The sequence below is a fragment of the Pygoscelis adeliae genome, unplaced genomic scaffold (genome assembly GCF_000699105.1).
Source record: "Pygoscelis adeliae isolate BGI_AS28 unplaced genomic scaffold, ASM69910v1 Scaffold220, whole genome shotgun sequence".
NCBI lineage: Eukaryota > Metazoa > Chordata > Aves > Sphenisciformes > Spheniscidae > Pygoscelis > Pygoscelis adeliae.
This window is the reverse complement of record NW_008824049.1, coordinates 2,589,937-2,610,764: the sequence shown is the minus strand read 5'-3', so window position 1 is coordinate 2,610,764 and position 20,828 is coordinate 2,589,937.

Below are 20,828 nucleotides of genomic sequence, written 5' to 3'. Positions count from 1 at the left end.
GGGCAAAAAAGCTTCAAAGTACTTACAAGCCTATTTTTCAGTCAGCAGGAGTCATACTCGTGCTTGCATTAAATTGAATGCATTAAAACAGGCTGGACCCCATAGAACATTTTTTTTCCAGTCATGTTTTCTTAGATTTAGTACAAAGTCTGACTGTGCAGGGCTTGGCAAGGCCAGGGCAGTGCCTCCCACGGCTGGGTGCAGCCGTGCACATCACCCCATGCCGGGTGGCGCAGTGGGAAGATGCACAGGAGGAGCCGCTGAAGGACTCGCTGCCATCTGTGCTGTGCTTCCACAGGGACTGAGCTCCTACCTGAGGACTGACAAAGCATCTGGCACAAAATCCTCAACAGCACCTTCAAATGGCGTGAGATGAGTATGTGAGGCATCTTAATTCAAGCGTTAATCTGCCATAGATAACAGCACATTTTTTTTGCAGAACTATGGTGCTGTTGAGTATGAGACATCCCCGTGGGGCTGGCTGGCATGTCAAAACTCATGGGAGAGACAAGCTTGGAGGCTGAGCCTGGTGCCAAGTGCATCTCTGATTGCACTGGATGCCTCGATGGTGCTGGAGCTGTATTTCCCTGTTCCCATTGCAGCACCCCATTTCCTACCTCCTACCCTCAACTGCAGGACCAGAGCAGCAGCGGGTGCGTGGTGGGGCTGTGACCCAGGTGTCCCTCCACCCCATGGCCAGACAGCCCACACAGCCTCGTGTCTGCATCCAGAAATCCTACCCTTCACCTGCATCACTCCTGGCTGGGCACTGCTCCTTGCCTTGCACTTAGAAAACTCTTTGGAGCTGGGCCACGCTTTGTTTTGTTCATCCCCAGGGTAGGCACACATTTTCTCCTTGTTCTTAATTCCATTTTTTTCTGGCACTAATCCAATGGCATTTATTTCTTTCACAAGTAGTGTTTAAATAGTTGGCAGCATATCATTAATATAAGACTAGTTTTACCCCTAACGTAAATTTAATAATTTTCACAATTATTTTCTACAGCATTTTAAAGTGTTTATCAACTGTTCAACAGGAAGACAGGCAAAAGAAAACAAAAAAGAAACCCTGCAATGGCTCCTTTAAAACTTCTTTTTACAGAAACAATATTTTAAATAACTCTTTCTGGCTTTATATAAACAAGAGAACACTAAATATTTCCACCACTCCCACCTGTTCTTTTCTGAAGCAGAATCTCTACAAACCACAGCACTTCCTATCATAGGACAGTCTAGGGATATAGGAGAGGCAGAGTTTGTTAAAGGAGAGAATATATTTTATATTAAGAGATTTAAAACAGCAATAATAATTGGTGTTATGGAAAACTACTCCTCCCACAAACACTGTGCCAGTATCAGGACAGGTGCAGTACACTCAGTGCCATCGAGATGTGGGATTCAGAGTATGGTGGAGGAATAAAGAAAGGGAATTTTTACTGTTGTCATGGTTTAACCCCAGCTGGCAACTCAGCACCACACAGCCACTCACTCACTCCTCCCTGGTGGGATGGGGGAGAGAATCGGAAGGGTAAAAGTGAGAAAACTCATGGGCTGAGATAAAGACAGTTTAATAGGTAAAGCAAAAGCTGCGCACACAAGCAAAGCAAAACAAGGAATTCATTCACTACTTCCCATCGGCAGGCAGGGGTTCAGCCATCCCCCGGAAAGCAGGGCTCCATCATGCGTAACGGTGACTTGGGAAGAAGAAACACCGTAACTTCGAAAATCCCCCCCTTCCTTCTTCTTCCCCCAGATTTATATACTGAGCATGAAGTCATACGGTGTGGAATAGCCCTTTGGTCAGTTGGGGTCAGCTGTCCCGGCTGTGCCCCCTCCCAGCTTCTTGTGCACCCCCAGCCTACTCACTGGTGGGGTGGTGTGAGAAGCAGAAAAGGCCTTGACTGTGTGTAAGCACTGCTCAGCAGTAACTAAAACATCTTTGTGTTATCAACACTGTTTTCAGCAGAAATCCAAAACGTAGCCCCATACCTAGTTACTATGAAGAAAATTAACTCTATCCCAGCCAAAATCAGCACAACTGTTAACCTAATAATTTCATTACAATCGAATTTTAGTCTGAGGTTTTTAATTAAAATATAATAATTCACAGTATAGCCAGCAGAGGGAGCATTTAAAACAAAGACTCATTCGAAAAGGTCCAGCAGGTTTCGTTAAAAAGCACTATTAAACCAAAAGCGTATTGCGGGAACTGCACCAAAACATTTGTGGCAACCCAGCCCCTGACTTGTGAATTCACGCATGGACACGGCATAAAACTCGCAGTAATGGGAAATTACTCAGATTTCTTGCAAAAAAACCCACCTCAGAACCATTCCTCAGCATGAATCACTTTCAGCCCTTGGCACACCATAAGGATTTTTTTCAGGCGATCTAGCTGCTATTAGGTCAGATTCTGCAAACTGGTTGGGGTGTGTGCGGTTATTCAGGTCTCGCTGTAGGCGCCTGTGCATGTTTCTAGACTGCAGATCCAAAAGGGTGAGGGAGTGCACCGAGGGGAAGTCTGCCTCGCTGCGCTGAGGGCACGGCTACGTGGTCGTGGAGGGCTGTATTTTCAGGACTGTCTCCGCTGCCTTCATATACATCTGGCTTTGTCAGTGAGGGGTGCATGGAGGCATAGCAGCATCTCCAAAAATCTATGGAGAGCTCTGAGTGCCCCTGGAAATGGTTGCGTTTCAACCCCCAGGGGTAATACCTGGAGAAGTGGGGCTATTTCTGCCCTTGTGCCGTGGCATTTCTGCTCTTGTAATGGTGCATAAGGCAACTCATTGTAAGAAAAAGGTGATTTTTACAGGCCTTTTACACCCTGCTCCTGATGCTGGGAGGAGGAGAGGGCCTTTCCGAGAGCCTCACTGGCAAAGCAGCCCTGACGCTCTGCTCTGGGGCCTGTGGGAGCCAGCGTTACTTGGCATAGTCAGCAGTTGAGGTTTGGGTTATTTTAGTGATCAGATGAGTTACCTTTGATGTTTTTCACCATCTGGCCACATGCACACATTCCACACTGTGTTAGCTGCCATCGCATCATCTGCTCCAGCACTTTCATCCCTGCGATGCAAACATGCTACAGGTTATGAAACACTGCAAAGTAAGAACAGCTCAGCAAAGCAGCAGCATACATTTAGTGTGACTGTATCTACTTATAAGGGTTTTTTCCCTCCCCCCAAAAATCCCGTGCTGAAAAGCATGCAAAGGCAGGAGTCAGAAATGCCCTCTTACCTCCCTGCCGCAGCCGGAGAGGCCGGGTGTGAGGGGTCAGGGGCTGTGCCTAGCACTAGGGCTCCAAAAACTTCTGCATTTCCTTTTGCATTCCCATTTTGCATCACCATTTCCTCTGCAAAAGTGCAACAGAGCTTAACAGACTTTGAAAATATCATACTACTGCATCTCAAATCCTGCTTTTGATAGTCTGTGTGGATGTTCAAGGAAGGGAAGATGCTATTTGTTATTTTACAGTCACTGCAATGCACTGGAGGCACAGTCTAAGCCTGGTTTTGAGCACAAAGAGCCAGCTTCTTAGTTCAGGTCCTGTATGATCTGCTCAGATTCCAGGCGATTAATCAGACAGCACATCGTGGATTTGTATTTAGTGTTAAAACCCAGAGTGGTTAGCATACAGAGAGGGCATCTTGTATATAAGGACTCTCTTCGGACACAAACATAGACTTCCTTGGGTGTTATCCAGCTCCACAGTAGAATTATGAAAATCAAAGACAGGGCTACAAATGTGAAAATGGCCTATGCAATTGCATGGCTCACCATGAGCGACATGGTGGAGCTGGGGAAACAGAAGCTTTTAGCCTGAGCCAATGTATATTTTTAAGCACGCTCTAAGGAACTGCTTATTATAAATTAGAATCCTATATATATTTATACACACATATATGCATATATACGTTGCAATAGTACAAACCTAGAGCCACTTCCTTAAGATTACAGACTGACTCTAGGCTTATAATGTTCTTTTTACTCAGACTAAAATGACACTATTGGCATGAATTTCGGCTCAGGCTTTCTGTTTTAATGAGTGTCATCGTCTTGTTTTCTTGGGCTGGTGGTCTTCTCACCTGACTGAATTTCCAAGGGAGTGTCTGAGTTTAAGCAAGCTCTAAAAAGATCTGCTAACCTGTCACCTTGAGGCAGATGCACATGCTTACTTACATCAGCCACCCACCCCATCTCTTTGGGCCTTTACTTCAAAATGTAAATACCAATTTTAACTTACTTTTCAGTGTCACTTTGAAATGCAACTTTATCCTGAGTAGAGTTTATTCTTACCATGGCACTTCTCTTGTGCCTGCCCAGAACAGTATCTCCTGAGCTGTGAAAAGTCATTTACTGTTTGCATATTAACCCAGCAGAGCCAACACAGCTGGGTGCTCTTCCTCCTCAAACTTCCTCAACAGACTTGTTTACTAACCTGTAATCACCTAAGGGCAGCAGGGTTAACTCAGCACCTCTTTGTCTTTGGTGACAGGAGCCACCAAACTTTACTTGCAGGCATCCAAGCAACTCAGCTTGACTCAGTCTCAGTTTCCAGAGCTGGAGTTGGGAGCAAAACCAACTATCTTTCAACTTCCAAATCAATCAGGGCACAGAAATCATTAAAAGCTAATACGTGCCAGGATCCATAATGAAATTTTGCAGTCACTTCTTTTCCAGATGAAAAACAAGTTAAAGCAGAAGGTGCTTTTCTTGTTAATACCTCATCCTTTCCCTAAGTAACATCTCAGGAGACAGGGGATCTTTACTGTGGGGGAAGAAGGGCATTTGAGGGAGGAGAGGAAAGTTTAAAAAGCAACAAAACCAGCAAGGGTTGGAGATCAGCTGGGCTAAAATTTCGTGCCTCCACCAGCCCTGGCAGCAGCAGCTCTCCCATGGGCAGAGCCAGCCCTCGGCGGGGCAGGGGCGGCTGTTGACTCCCAGGTAGGGCTGTGGGGAATTCCACTGCTTGTGTTACTTCTCCGTTCTCTCCTGAACAGCGCCTGGGCGCGCGCCAGCTCTTCATAGAAGGGAGAGACAAAACAATGAGGGCGCTTACTCATTTAAGCTTGCAGGAAGAGATTGTGAATTTAATCAAAACAGCTAGTTTGCAGCTGCTGAATGGAGCTGGAGCAGCCAAAGGCAGGGATTCACGACTAGCCCGGCGCTCAGCTGTATGCGTTTCATTTGAACTATAGGATTTCTATAGCCTGCCTGTGCAAGGCATCGCACAATCCACCGGTTCACCAGAGTGTCAGCGGTGTTTATTCAGGTAAAGATTTTAGTACATAAACACACCACCATGAGCTGGCACTTGCACTACACCCAAACTGAGCAGGTATGCTCTTTTCTTCCTTGACAATGTTCCTACAACACGCAAGCTGCTGCAGGCTTGGGAGCATGGAGAGTCCTCTGAAAATATTATACTCCTCACAGCAGCTGAGGAGACTTAGCTATTTTGTAAGGAAGAAATTAGATGACTGACATATTGGCATTTTAGGACCTTACTACAGTCTGCTGCAGCCAACAGAGAGACCAATGTTGTCTTAAGGAGCTCTGGGCCCACGGCTGATGGAGAGGGAGCCCTGAGACCCCAGCAGCAGGTTGCCGCTGCCCCAGCCATAAGGCACTGTGAGCACTCAGTGTCTCCTGAGATTTGTCACAGTGAGGTTTGGATAGGGATACAACTAACTCCGGCGGCCGCTGCCCGCTCCCCCAGCCATAAGGGTCTGTGAGCACTCAGTGTCTCCTGAGATTTGTCACAGTGAGGTTTGGATAGGGATACAACTAACTCAGATTATAAAACTTTTTCTCACGTATTTATAGTCGCTGCATCTAATGTGCTGGTGAAGAAGCCTCTGACACCAGCGCAAGGAGAGCGGTAGCTGGAACAAACCAACCTGGCATAAATGGGATTTTACTATACTCTTTTGAATAGGCAAACTGCAACACAGGTAGGCAAGGTCAAAACTTTCAGACTTGGTGGTTTCTGCAAGATCAATAAATTAATCAGCCAAGGAAAGAAGAATACGGGACTGCTGTCCTGCTGTCCCTTACCTGCTCCACCCCACCACTTGGCTTGTTTCCTGTTCCCTGAAATGTTTGAAAAGAAATGAGCCAGTGTGGTTTCAGTAAAGAGTGCTTCAAATATTAAACGAATCTGCTGCCCATAACTAGTAAGGAGGGAGGTTGGCGAAAATGCCCTGCCTCTTTTCTGACTCAGCCTGAGCTGCCGTGCCCTTCTGGAGCAGCCGTAAACGAGAGGACAGCATCACTCTTACAAAACCATTAAAAAGAAGTCTTGGGAAATGTTAGGAACTAGTGCAAATCAGGGTAGTTTTGCTCTTTAGCAAAACCTTGCTAGAGGTATGCAGATTTCACCAGCCAAAACCAAATCCCTTACAATTAAGGAAAAGAGTCCTTTTACATGCTTTGAAGTACCCTGTGTATCTGAAGTTTCATTTGCCCTGAGCATAGAAAGTTTCGTTTATTGTTTCTCTCTGACCCATCTTGAGCAATAATCATTAAGCAAAATGAGTCCAGCTGGGCAAAGTTGCCTGGTTTTATACACTCTTTTACAACCCTTATCAGGACTAACAAGAACGGGTAAAATGTGGCAATCAAGCAACCCATAGTCGGAGATATCACCACTCCTGACACTACCATTCTTAAAAACACTGTTCTTCCACTTTATGCCTGTAATTTCAGCTTTTTATTATTGTTGGGATTTAATGCGTCAGGTATTTAATGCGTCAGGTATTTAACAGGTTTGCATGCAGCACAGTATGCAGGGCTGGAAATGCAGGCCCTGGCTAATTAAAAAGTCACCGTTTTCCAGCCTGATCTGTTTTAACTCTGCAGAGGTGCCAGCCTACCTGTCTTTCACCACCTAACTGGAGATGCAGATATGTCACCACAGAGCTCGACTTCTCTGGATTCATCTTTCTTTCTTATCCTTTTATTTCTCCTGCATGTACCTCTTCATGCTTTAGACGTGTTTTCTGTGGAAACACTTTCTTAGTGGCAGCCACAAGTAAAGAGAAGGTTTAAACCATGGATGACAGGGATTTCTGTGAGGTCTTTGCAATAAAGAGGCAGCAAGTCTCTCTTGCAATAGTGTGTTTCTACCAGAGGTTGAGAGAGATATTTTTAAAGTGTTTTGTGAGCAATTCATACGACTCTAATATATATTCTCACCATAAAGAAGGCCATAAAGCTCAGTGGTTTTAGAGGCACTAGCATTAGGCATTCTTGGATTCTCAGACTCACTGATAAGGCAAGTGACCTGAGTTTGCACGGTTAATACTATTTCAGGCTTTTTTATCTTTTTTTTTCCCAAAATATTTTCACAGGGAAATAACCACAGGAATTTGAATGCTGGGTTCAACAGTGGTGCATTTCCTGGCTTTCCAACTTACTGTAACTACATTCTGTGTAAGAATTTTGCTTTTCTTTGATCATTTATTTTAATTTGGGAATGAAGAGTGAGGGACACTCCCCTTACCTAAGTTTGCTCCTCGGAGGGTATCATCACCAGCGTGGCTCACAAGCCCATGGTCCCTTGTAGGTAGAAAGGATCTGCCCAGATCACCATCACCTGAGCTTCCCCTCTGTACTTTTCATCACAATTGAAGACATCTTTGTTTATACGCAATAATTTCCATGGTGCACCAAGCCAAAGACTTGTTTATCTAAAAACATTATCTAATAACATTGTCTAGATATCCACAAACATTTTGAAGCTTGAATAATGTTTGCCCAATTCAAGTTCAAGTTCAGACCATATTCACCAAGAAAAGTCAGGTGAGGTTTTCCAGTATGGTGACATCTTCCTTTTCTTTCCTTACGCAATTAGGCATGCAACTTGCTCATTCCAATTAATGTAGTCTTTTGAGAAAAATAAAACCCATATATGAAATCTAATAGCACAGGTAGATCTGCAAGGATTAACAATATGAAGGAGAACATTGTCAAGCTTATAATGATATTTTGTGGTATGTTTGCTACAGCTAATGCTTTTAATTGCATTTTCCAGTTTAATTCTAGTAGCCAAAGGCTTAATGCACAAGGCAAATAACAGACAGGATAATTGGCATGCCCAAGTGCCTCTTTTCAACATAAATCAGGCAGGCAGCAAATATGAGTTGAGCAAGGAGATCACTGTGTTGCAGTTTAATTCACTCAAGATTTTGCCGAAATTAATTTTACACCGCAGGATGGAAAAACAGGCCTGGGAAATGCATTGAAAATGTCAGGAGGGACTGGAGCCACAGTCCCTTCCACATTAACATTTCACACAAGTGTGAGAAAGCTTGTAAGCAGACTGATCAGGGAGGAATAGGATCAGATAGAGCCATCTAGCTGGGTGCACTTCTCCATTCCCTACATTTGTCTGAAGATGCATTACTAAAAGATTCTTCTGTGAATTTAAGTTTACTAATTACAGGTGCAATTAGTGAAAGGCTTTTGAAACAGAAGGACCTTCCTACAAACCCAACAGCAGCAACAGATTTTATTATCCATGCCCAGCTCGTTTTTTTAAGACATCAGCCCTGCAAGTACATGCAGAGGTGAACTATCACACTGTTTCAATTGGCGCTACACAGCAGTTGTATGTGCACAAGGAGCTGCAAGGTAACGATTTTGACTGTAAGCCCTCTAGGGCTAAGATTATCTTTATGGGCTTAGACAAATACACAAATACATTACCAGAGCTTTGTTTTTAAGTCCATCAGAGTTGCAAGGTGAAATAAGTAAAAAGATAAGTACTTTTCCCTGAGTTTTAAGCCAAGGTGGGTTTTCTCCTGTTTGATCTACACAAGTCCAGCCAGAGTAAATAACTTCAAAACTGCTAACATTCATTAAGCATAGTAATTCACTCATCCGTCTGAGCCCTATGCACTTTTTGTGTGAAGATAGAATAAACAGGTATTCCTACTTATGGACACTCCAGAGCTTACACGGGTTCTTTGGAGAAAGCCTGATTTTCTAGGGCTTTGCACGGCAGCAGCTGAAACACAGCTGGGCAAATTCCCTGCTAGTGTTATCTGCAATACTTCTATTAACTTGAGAGAGTTTCACCCCTTTATGCCAGCAGACAGTTGACTCTACTGCATGTGCATTATGTTCTGAGTTCCAAAAATTTGGCAGCTCTTCACCAGTTTGTTTTAAGCATTTTTACTAACTATAAAGAAAACGTCTGTATTTGGCTTCTATACAGATTATTTGGCCATCTAACCTAACAACACTACAGTGATGCTGTCAATCACATCCAGTTTTGGCAAGCCACGCTGCGTTGAGTACAGTATTTCCAGGCTGTAAGCCATAAAACAAGCCTGTTCCTGCTGCAGTTCATGTGGCTTTTGCTATGAACTGGAATGAGGGCAGGACCACATCCAATGCGTGGTCCCAAAGACACTCGCACATATATTTCAAACTCAAAAATCATCAGCTGTAAAAACAAAACATTTGGGGAAACTCCAGTCAGGGATCAAACTGCCAAAATAGTTATTCTCTGTGTACATGGAGTTGTTTTTAATTCCTGTTTTTCTCTGTGGCCTGGCCCAGCACAAGGACAGGTGAGTGCTAGTTCAAGGGAAACAGTGGGAGCAAGCAGCTGAGTGACAGGACAGTCCCTTTTCAGCATCAACAAGCCATTAATTTGACTTTGCTTTAGCGTAAGGTTGCACCCTAACATTGCAGTACTTGTTCCAATAGATCCCTCATTGTATTACTGAAGACCAGCTCCTGAAGGGCGTGACATTTCTCCCCGGCTTGACAATAATCCCATTAGCTGGGTGAGTCTCCCAGCACAAATCGTGCCTCTGCGTCAGTTCTGCGATTTCTGCAGGGATCACCTGTGTAGCTGGGTCTCGGTGCGATTACCTGCCGATGTCTCAGGCGCAGAGGTCTGTAAGCACCTTTACATACTTGCACATTTAGTTTACGATCTTCAGTTCAGATCAGTGTTACTGTGAGCACTTCTTTACGGTCAAAAAGGTGGTGTTATAAGGGATGAAAGCCAGATGTTCCATGTTTATCCAGTATCAGTGATTTCATAACACTTAGCTTGCAAGTCATGACTAGATTATTTCAGCTGCCAACGGCACAGCCCAAGCATTAAGCTGTGTTCCCTCCGCTCGGTGCACTCACAACTCTGAACTGGGTCACAGGAATGTTAAATTACCATGACTAGGAAGAAATACTTCAGAAATACATATCTTGCCTTTTGAAAACTGGATTTCACAAATAGATAATGCGTACCTTAAAAATGCTCCTTGGGGCACAAAAGTTGAGACTCTGGAAGCATTCAGCTTTGTGCTGATGAACGGGTGAAGCATGATGCTGACCACCAGCTGACCTTTTTGCTGATGCTGCCTGTGTCAGGATAAAGCACGGATCCTCCTGCAGCCATACAGATTTGGCAGCATTGATACTGCCAGATGAATTCATAGTGTCTTAAGCGGAACACAAGCTAAGGCCTTTATATTTACTTCAGCTAATGCATTCTGCACCCAACATTTCTGTTCAGAAGACATGTATCTTGTCCCAGATCACCCAACACTGAAACCTTCCTCACTTTCTCTTACCTTTACAACACTTTGGCACTCCACTGTGACTGCTGAGACTCCACCAAGGAGCAGAAATTAGGTGAGAAACTTTGAAAGCCAGGTTGGACATTATGCCTTTTACCTACATAAATCTGAGAAAAACAAAAAGGTGAACACAATAGATTTTGCAAGAAGTGGAAAGTCTACAGGTCAGTGTAAATACACGTTAAACATACATCAAGCCTCTGCTCCAGGCTGTCAGAAACAGCAAAGTAACCTGACAGGGATTTTGGAGAGCTACGTGCTTAGCAAATAGTGAACTGCATTTGCTTGAAAAATATATTGTCTATGTTAAGAAACTTTAATACTGGGTATCTTATATGCAAAACAGATAAATGGTTCAACTACAGTAGTACTCCATCTGGGAATGAATGTCTTTCAGAGTATTAAAAGTCCAATAAACAAAATTTTGCTAAATGCAGCAAAACCCAGGATTACTGTACGCTGGCAGGATTTACACAGACTGTGTGAAGGTATTCAAATATATGTGTATTTAGATAGTAGTGTGCATTCATTCATACACCTCTATATCTATGCAGACCTAGAGATTTTAAGTCTGGAGCAGCACCACGTGCAAGGATTATCTGATTAGTACAGTTTTTATGTAATCTGTTTCTCATGACATTCCTTTCCTGTGCAAAAAAGCAGAGGTTTGTCAAGGCATCAATAATTCAGTCTTAAAAGTCAATTCTTACAAAGTGCTCTTCAGGCATGAATTCTTCATAATCCACCTGTGGGGGAGATGGGTGCTTAGATTTGTTCCACCTGATGGTCTCCTTGAAGACAGAGACACACTGCGGTAGAAAAGCTGAATGGTTTGGCTAAAATCAGAGAAGAAATCCGACAAAGAACCCAGCGTAGCTCTCAGGAGCTCTGGGCTGGCAGGTGTCTCCCTGGACCACACACCTCCATCAGTTTGATGCAGGTTACTGTCTACAGCAACACCACCTCATAGAAATAGGTAAATAATCAAGCATTGATTAATGTATACTTGTTAAAGAAAACAAAAGTAAGTTTTCAGCCCTAAAAACTGTAATAAGAAGTTCAGAGCTCAGAAAAACCCAAAAGCAATGGAAGGGAACACCAGATGTTTTCTCTTCAGACCTTTGGGGACCTAGCAGCCTGTCGCTCCAGGGAGGATGCAGCCGTTCAGCCTTCAGCCAGATCTAGTCATGAAATCATAAGGTCAGAGGATATTTTTTTCTCTCTCCACGCACTCCATCATGAGCAGCGACAAGAGCTGTCGGACTCTGGAGGCTCGCCTCCTATAACACATTACACCTGGACTGGCTCTAAGGAGCGGAATGGACAGAACCAATAACTCACAAACTTCTTTCTAGTGGGATGCAGGCAAGCACTAGCAGCTTAAATGTCAGACTGAAGACACAACTCCCACTCGTTGTACACTTGCAAGTCATGCCTTCATGTAGAGCATCATTGAACCACTTTGTTCACGTACAGGTCTCCGGATTTAAAACCGTTACGTGGCCGCGTGGATCAGACACAGCCTAAATCAGACAGGCAGCAAACCAGGATAACGAATGAGGAATGCATTTACCCTTCAGGCCCTTGTTTTGATTTACAAAGTGCATATCAAACAGAAGTTATTGCTTTTGTCCTACAAATCTTGTCTCGGGAACATTTATAAAATTCTGGAGACTGCCTGTATTGTATTTTAAGAACCATAATCCGGAGCCCCTGGCAGTCAGCTGGCTGGCAATATTACCTCCCTCTGATTGAAGCAGAGACTTTCAAAAGAAGGAAAGAGGTCATTAAACCTATTCTGATGTGCAACAGGTTCTTTTCTGAGTAAGGCAATGATGCCTTTGTGAATTCACTGCCTCTAACCTTCAAAAAGATTCAGTGTTGAAGAAAACTGATTCACTTTTAACATAGAGAAACTTAAAATCCAAAACAACTTGTTGGGTCGTTGCACCAAATTCTCCCAGCTCTTTTCCTTGTAGCAGATTTGGGGTTAAAATTCCCAAAGGCAAGAGAATCGACCGGATTCCTGCAACTCTCTGTGTTGCTCTTGTTCTTTCTACAATGCTGTTTGTGAGGATGGGGATTAGAGACTGGCATCAAGGACACACTTAGCAGAGATGGAGCATTGCTAATCTACACTGGGACTTGAATCTGGGCTCGCATCTACATTGGTCCTGTTTTAACAGGAGCCTGTTCCCATGTAGCCCACAGCAGAGGCAGGAAAGTAGGCACTTGTTTGGTGGAGAGAAGGGGATTCCTCTGTGTGCTTAATCAGATGAAGCATCAAAACCCACCTCAGGAGCTGCGGCTGTATAAATACTGGGACTTGACTCAGTTCTTTCAAAACAACAGGGTGCCTAATCTGCAGGCAGGAAGCAGTGCTTGAAAAGGGAGTTTTGACAAACAATGTGCTCACATCTGCTTTCCTTCTTACCGAAACTTTTCTACTTGCCAGCTTCCATCTCCTGCTGCTGTATCCCTCCTTCAGGCTCGGACCCCAGCCCTTGCCCTGCTCTCCATCCATATTTACATACCTTGGTTAACCCAGGGATGTTGAACTCTTTGCAGGGAAACTTCAAAGGGCTTTACTGCATTGTCCTGCTAATGATTTGTAAGCATATTATCTGCAATCATCTCTGCTATCCCCATCCAGCTATTGTGCTCCCTTTGGAATAAATACTTATGTAGCCATGTCACAACCCAAGACAAGCACAAGAAAACAAACACATTACTACTAGAAACACCATCTTTCTGTTTATAATTTTCAGGCTAGACATATAAGCACTTACACAATAGACGCATGCTTATACAATAGGCACATATGTAGTCAGGCACTTCCAGGATCCATCTGATTTGCCATAACCGTACACATCAGTTTTCAGGAATGTGTGCAATTCTTTCCCAAAGAATTTGACTCACTCTGAATGTGGACATAGGTGGCAAATCTGAGATTTCTGCAAGCATGGCCAGCTGGGGAGAGCTGCTGTGCATCTTCAGTTACATCCTCAAGTGGCCCTGGAAAAAATTTCTGAGCAAAGAAAGAGGATATGACCACAAAAAACAGGCTATGTATGGAATATTTATAAAATATTTCTAACTTCCACCCTATGAATGTCTTGTAAAGATAAGGAAATTGCTGTTTAAGAATAGGTTCCATAGGAGAGCTGCAAAAAAGGGCTCTCTAAATGAGCATCCATTGCTTGTGGACAGTTTATCAGTTTTAAAGGATAGAAAATTAGAAACAGCACCTCTTCCTTGTGACAGGGAGGTAGTGGTGGTAAATGCGTCTTAAGAAGACACATTGAAGAAAAGGAAATATAGTTGTGTGCAGAGCTGAGTACTGTTTGGGTGTGCACTCCCAACATCTCCAGTATGCTCTTTCCTCTTGGGCAATCCTGATGGAAGCAACCCTGATAAGCCTTCTGCCTAGATTTGTGACAGCAACTCATTGTCTTTTGCTATCCTGTAATTTAAATAAAATCTGTATATCCATCAGCAATCAGCAGAACAGTAGCACTGGCAAACATGGTAAGCTATATAGTAGTTTCACTGCTCAAATTACATTGAAATTTCATGCCCCGTTCTCCTATTTCAGTGAGTTCAAAGGTCCTGTGTGTCCTATTTTAAGAGCTAAGCTGTAATCTCAAAAGATCTCTCTACTTAAAATTCACATCTACCTCACGATATTCACAATTAAGCCATGAGGTGCGTTCCCCCAGCTCCACTTTCCCCCTCTCTCTCTAAAATATGTTACAGGGAAGAAGGGCCTGTGTTTCCCTAAATGAGGCAAATGTCCTTTACACAGCTGGGCACTGGCAGGGAGTAACGTCAGCATAGTTTAAAGCTGATTCAGAAGCCGTGGTGGAAGGGGCTGTGTGAATGACTGACCCATCGCCCCAGCCCGTCCTTTCATTAAACGGGAGCTCAGGCCACAGCCTTGGATGAAGGCTTCTCGTGCTGCCCTGCACCACCTTGTCCCTTAAATACATCAGCAAAACTCTTTGTGTTACCACACCATAAATCAGACTTGGGAACTGAAGAAGATTTCTTTCAAACCTGGTTGAAAAGGGGCTGGGAGCTGTAAACCAATATTGACATTGGGATGGTCAAACCACCGTGTCGGAGAAGCTGTTGATGATGTCTCTCAAGCTGTGTCTGACCAACCCCTCACTTGGCCCTAGATGATACCTCCCAGAGGTCACTATGGCATGGACATACTGTCCTAGTGCCTGGGAGGCACCTCAAAACGTAGCTGTTTGCAGAAACAGAAAGCGGGTTCAACTGAGGCTTCATTTACAACTTCCTTCATGGAGAAGCACTTCTAAATCCAAGAGTGCTGGTAACAAAGAAAACGAAAGCAAAACAAAAAAAAAAATCCCTCTGGTGGAAATGAGTATTGTGATTCTCATAAATAGTAGTTCTTTTCCAAAATGAGTATTTCATAACAGATCTTTCCCACTAATCTGTTTGACAGGTGAGTTTCAGCAGCCTGAAAATACTCTATAAAAATTTGTAAAAGGGCGAATAGAAAGCCAAATCACTGAGTCTTCTTTTTTTCTCAAAAGTATCAACTTAAAAGAAACCAGAGCCTAGAGATGAGCCAGATTCAATGTCTACACTGACACAAAGACGCTGGAGTAACTAAGGCTGATGCTGGATGGGCAGCTGAGCCCATCTCATGGCCAGGGAAGGGTCCTCCTCACCCCAGCACTGGCTCCCACCTCTCCTTGCACTGCCCCGGGCTTGCTGGGCTCTTCACTGAGCCAGTCCCCATTGCTAGCCCAGAAGATAACTATCTGGCTTTTTGCTGGGTTGAGCTGTGCTGGCCCTGATGAGCACCAGTGCTGATCCAAGGTAAACAGCAAGATCATGGGGCCAGGAGCAAGAAGGGAGCAAGCACGAAGCGGGGCTTTTTACTTTGAGAAGGGGGGAACTCATCTAACACCTCACGGCATGTCTCATAAGCATCATTCACCATTTGTGCTTTGTATGTATATATGGGTATCGTATCCTATTTGATTATCACATCCCACCCCTACCACTGACGCCAACAGCAGCTGGTTGAGAAGGAGCAGTTATTTCTGTGATGCCATATCATCGCGCTTGGCGCTTAGGGACATGGTTTAGTGGGCATGGTGGTGTTGGGTTGACGGTTGGACTCGATGATCTTGGAGGTCTCTTCCAACCTTAATGATTCTATGATTCTATGATCATTGTCTCCTGGTGATTTTCTTTCACAAAATTGCATCTGCAACATTAAGGTCCGCTTTTTAAAATTAAGCCCTTGAGTCACTCTCTTTTGCATGAGGCCACTCCATTTCAGTGCTACTGTCTGCCACCAGAATGCTCTCTGTGCTGGGAATGACTCTCTGCTGAGAAGAATGGTTATGTAGTGATATTTTTTCCTCTAGGTGATTAAGGACCTAATTGTCCCAAAAATATTACTGGACTGTAGCCTTAGAGAAGTCAAGGAAATCAAGTTCAGCTGCCTCCAAAAGTCATAGAAAGGAACATATTATTTTAAGCCAAGGCAAGCCCCCAGGTAATTGTTTTAATTAAGTCAATCATGGAGGTAGTTTTACAATCTAACTGTGCTGAAGAAGTATTTTACTGGCTGATTGCAGTAATCAATTAATTTTCAAGTGCCTTTTGGTGGTAATTCTTCCAGGTTATAAAGAAATTACTTTTGTATTTAGTTTTTCCACGTAAGCATTCTGTCGCAACATTTCCAATTCTTTCTTATCCCAAACCCCACGAAACCTTAACCGGCTTAACCAGTATATACTCACAATCCAAAATTATCCAGAAGAGGAGACTAAGGAAGTGCAACGTTTTACCCAGTCAGATAATATTGACATGCAAGGTAGACTTCAAGCTGCGCTTCTCCGTATCTCCCCATGTATGTCCATGTATCTTTAATAAGGACACAAACATCCTCCACAGCCTTCTCCATGGCAATCTCATGCACTGATTCTGCCAACACAAGTTTTCAACACTCATCAGTAAAAAGTTTTGAAATGGTTTTACTATTGCGAAACATTTTACAGGCAAGTCTGGATTCTTTTAATATCTGGGTTTATGTTTGAACCTCCAGGACATGCCTTTGCTGTATTTCCAGTCTTTCCTCCTTCACTGTAAAACCTGAAAAATTATTTTTTTCTTTTCCTTATGATATCTAAGAACCTTTATAAACTCTAGGAACTAGGCCTTAAAAAAGGTCAACTATATCAAGATGATGTCATCATATGGACATTTTCTTTGGCAGAAAAACTGTTTTAGGTGTTTCCTCCCATCCTTTCCTGCCCTTATGCAGTTTGCTATGCTATCAGCTGTGTCCCTGTATTGGTTTGGTTTCCCTGCTGTGAAACAGCTCCCAGAACACCCAGAATTAACAGAAACATTTTAAAAAGTGTTTTTCACCTTCTTCTGTGATCTGTCTTTGCATGGTGGCCCCACTGACAGTTGTGCTGGTCAGCTCCAGCACAGCCCGGGAAGGACCGGCCGGGCACTGCTGCTGCCCTGGCTGCAAAGGAAACCTTGGTAAAACAAGCAAGTGCACAGGGGCCCAAGGGGGTTACAAGGCTTGCCTGGCTTCTCTGCAGACATGGGGGCAGCAGGGATTTGCAAAGCCTCCAGACCCTACCCACCGCAGGACCCTTGCACACACCCTACGTGTTACCTCTCATAGCCCCTCCCTCCCTTTGAACAACCTGGTCATCTCTTCTTTTCCCCAGTTCAGAAATTGTGCCTACGCTAAGATGAGGGCAGCATCGGAGGAGTTCCTTTTGCCAGATATAGAAAGACCCAACAACCCTAAAAATCCACTCTGAAGCACCATCTGAAATTATAGGGATTCCTGAATCCTGTGCACTGTGGTCCGAGGAGAAACCTGGGATAAAGGATGGGACTTCGATAGGACTCAAAGCACCTCCGTGAAGGCACTTTCCTTCTAAGTGTTGACATCTTACATTTTGTTTTCAGATGGACTTTATTTGCATTACCTGAATAAACTTTCTAGTTAATAAATTACTTAACAACTTGACCAGAGTAGTAGTTAATCCGCTGATATTGTTGTGGTTTTCAGACAAATAAAAGTAATGACTGAACAAAGTTGAATACGCAAGTTGGGAATGTTTTGCTTGCTGAGATATGAAAAAGTCTCCAGGGTTTGCTTGGTGGACTACTCCTGTATTAACTCACATCTCAGTGCTAGCTAAAAATTAATGGGAAAAAACAAGTGCTGTGGGTTGTTCAGAATGAGATACTGAGTTGCATATAGCAATCACTGTCATTGTCACTGCTCTAAACCACTGATTTTTTTAAAAAATGCTATGTTGTCCACTTCAAGATTTTTTACATTAGCTATTTATTGTCAGGAATCTTTTCCAGCTTCCTTCCCAAGTAAATAAGGAAATCCTGCTTTGAAGAGGCTGGGGAAGTGTTTGTTATATGGTTTTTATTCCCAGGCACTCAAGTTCTTGTTTTGCAAATTGATGTCAGCTTGAGTTTAACTTGAAAAATTTGAGCGAGGAAAAGCAAAAAACTTAGCCCCAAGAATAAATATACTGCAGCTCAGTGAAGTACACTGCAGTTTACTTTTAGTTAAATATTGTTATAGTTATAAATGTTTTTTCAGTTAAATATTACACAACTTTGGAGTAGGAATGATGAAACTAAAACGCATATTGGCCCAGGAGACAGCTTTGCTTTCTATTCTTCCTCAAGTCCTTTCTGTTTATTGAGTTTCAGTGCCGTACAAGCCCAAGAAAACATCTTGCACCTGGCAAAATTTGCCATCTGTAACCACCACCAGACCAATTTAGGCTCTGTCCCTGTGGCAATCTGGCCACAGAGCTGTTTTAATACTCTGTTTGCCAGTAGCTATGGAGAACTTCTGCTCCCCACTATATAATGACCCATTTTTCAGGACAGAAGGAAAATGCCTTTGCTGCTCGTGTCACTGAAAATATAAACTGGCCACCGAAGACCCAGATACACAAAACTCCATTATAATGTTTGCATGACATTTACGCAGTACCTTCTATAACATAAAAGCGTGTGTATCTTATCACCACCATGCTATCATTGGCATGTTCACCAAGGCCAGTGTTTCCTTTCAGCTTTGCTTCAACTAATTTACAACCCAGCAATCTGCACAAGTAATTCAAGTTCTGCCGGTCTTGCACTGACTCCACTGCCGTGTGTTTCCTGCTCACCAGCCTCTGAAGTTTCCCTCTAATGCTCTGGACAGCCTTGTCTAGCCCTGACTAACCTGGGTAGTCCCTGAGCTCTCGCAGCCCCCCTGAATTCACAGCTGTTAATCTGGAAAGAACCACATTTGAGACGGTGCGGGTACTACCACACTGAAGGATTTAAAAGTGTTTCCTGAGTGACAGTCACTACACCCCGCTCCCAGAAAGTCCTCCATGTCCCTCACTCAGGAATTTGTGGCCACATTCTCTTCTTGTTATTGCCTATTTTTTACACTAATTACACAGCATGAAAGACTGAGCAGATGAGTCTTTCTAGCTACTAGCATGAAGTCTTTCAATAGGCATAAAAGAAATGGTAGAAAAACCTTTGTGTCTTAAAATAATTAGTATCTAGACTGAAGTATGCAGCACTTCAGCAATCATCCAGGAGCCAGATCCGCATGCCACGGATCAGAGCAGTCCACGATACTTCCCAGTGTCTGTACCAAAGCTAATGCAAACAGAGACCAGTACATGCAGTGTCCACTTCACCTGCTACCAAAATCACTCCCCAGAGCAAAGCAGCCACCAAGCAGTCCCAAAACCTCTACAGCCGTAGGACACAGAGTGAAGAAACCCAGAAAGTGTACACACAGCAATGGGTATCAGATGCTCTTGCTGTGGATGAGTAGATGCAAATACAAACAAACCTATTTCCCACTTTCATTAGTGTATCCTCATGATGGCTGTGCTGGTATGAATACAAAAACAAATCCACACATACTCAATATGGATTAAATATGTTGTAGACCAAGCCAAACCAAGACTGCAGGAAAACAGATTCTGCTGGACAGAGCCGAGAATTTTACTTCACTCCATGTTTTTTCAATCACAAGAGAGAAAACAGTCCATCCAATTAATATAATAAAAATATATGGTCCAATCCATTATGCCCTTTTTTACTAGTTACAGGAACAGGGAAGGCATTTCACATAAGTAAAAATCATCCCCAGCTGCTTCTCCCCGTTTCCTCTGCACCCACAGCATTTTGTTGCCAGCTGGGAGAACACATCCAAGTGGGAGCCCCAGCCGCAATGCCAACAGCATAGGGGAGTGCAAATGGCAGGTTCCCTCAGTGAGGAAGCAGAAATCTCATTCAGTCCTCTGCCTACAGCCCTGTGTATTGCTCTTAATCTGTCCCAGGAGAAAACTGTAGCCCGGGCAAAGACAGACAGATATGTGACAGATGCTTTACCATGAAGAAGCTTCCAAAACAGTAATTTGTTTGCATGCGTATCTGGCACCCTAAAGAGAAATATTTGTCTTCCATTTTGAGTGGAGGTTAAAAGCACTCACCTATGGTAAAGATAATAAAATTTCATGCTTCAAGGCTTAAGTTGATTGCTTAGCAAGGCTTTGCTATGTGCCAGGGACAATTCTTCCTCTTTCTGAAACATTGCAGAGGCAGCTAGGTGTGTTATGAATTTCCTTCCAGCTTCTCCCAGAGCTGGGGCTGCGATGAACCTGTTTCAACATTATCACTTTGTTAATATAATATAGAGAAAGACTTAAAAGCGGCTGTAAACATCCCCTTCACTCCCTTAGCAAGGGGCCCTTAGCATCATCTAGTGCTTCACACAAGTCTGGTCATGTAATAAGGTAATAGCCGCATGGGCAGATCCAGCCTTGGGATCTGCAGCTGAAATGAGTTGCTTCTACCTTAGCGATCTCGAGGGACATACAGGGAAGTATAGCCATATATCCCTTACAATGGGTATATATGTTATTCTAATGATAAAGTCATTTCAGCTCTTCCAAAATGAAGTTTTTTTAAACTTTTCTTTAACCAAAATCTTTCACTCTAAGACAAACAGAAATTTTGAAATGTGAGGCTTTCCGGTGGAACTGAAATTCTGAGTTGCAGCACTACAAATAATAATTAAAACAGTGACATATAAACAATTTACATTAAAAAACATGACAAGGAATCTTGGACCAAGGCACCCCAGTGAAACTAATTGCACTGACTGACTGAATAACATCT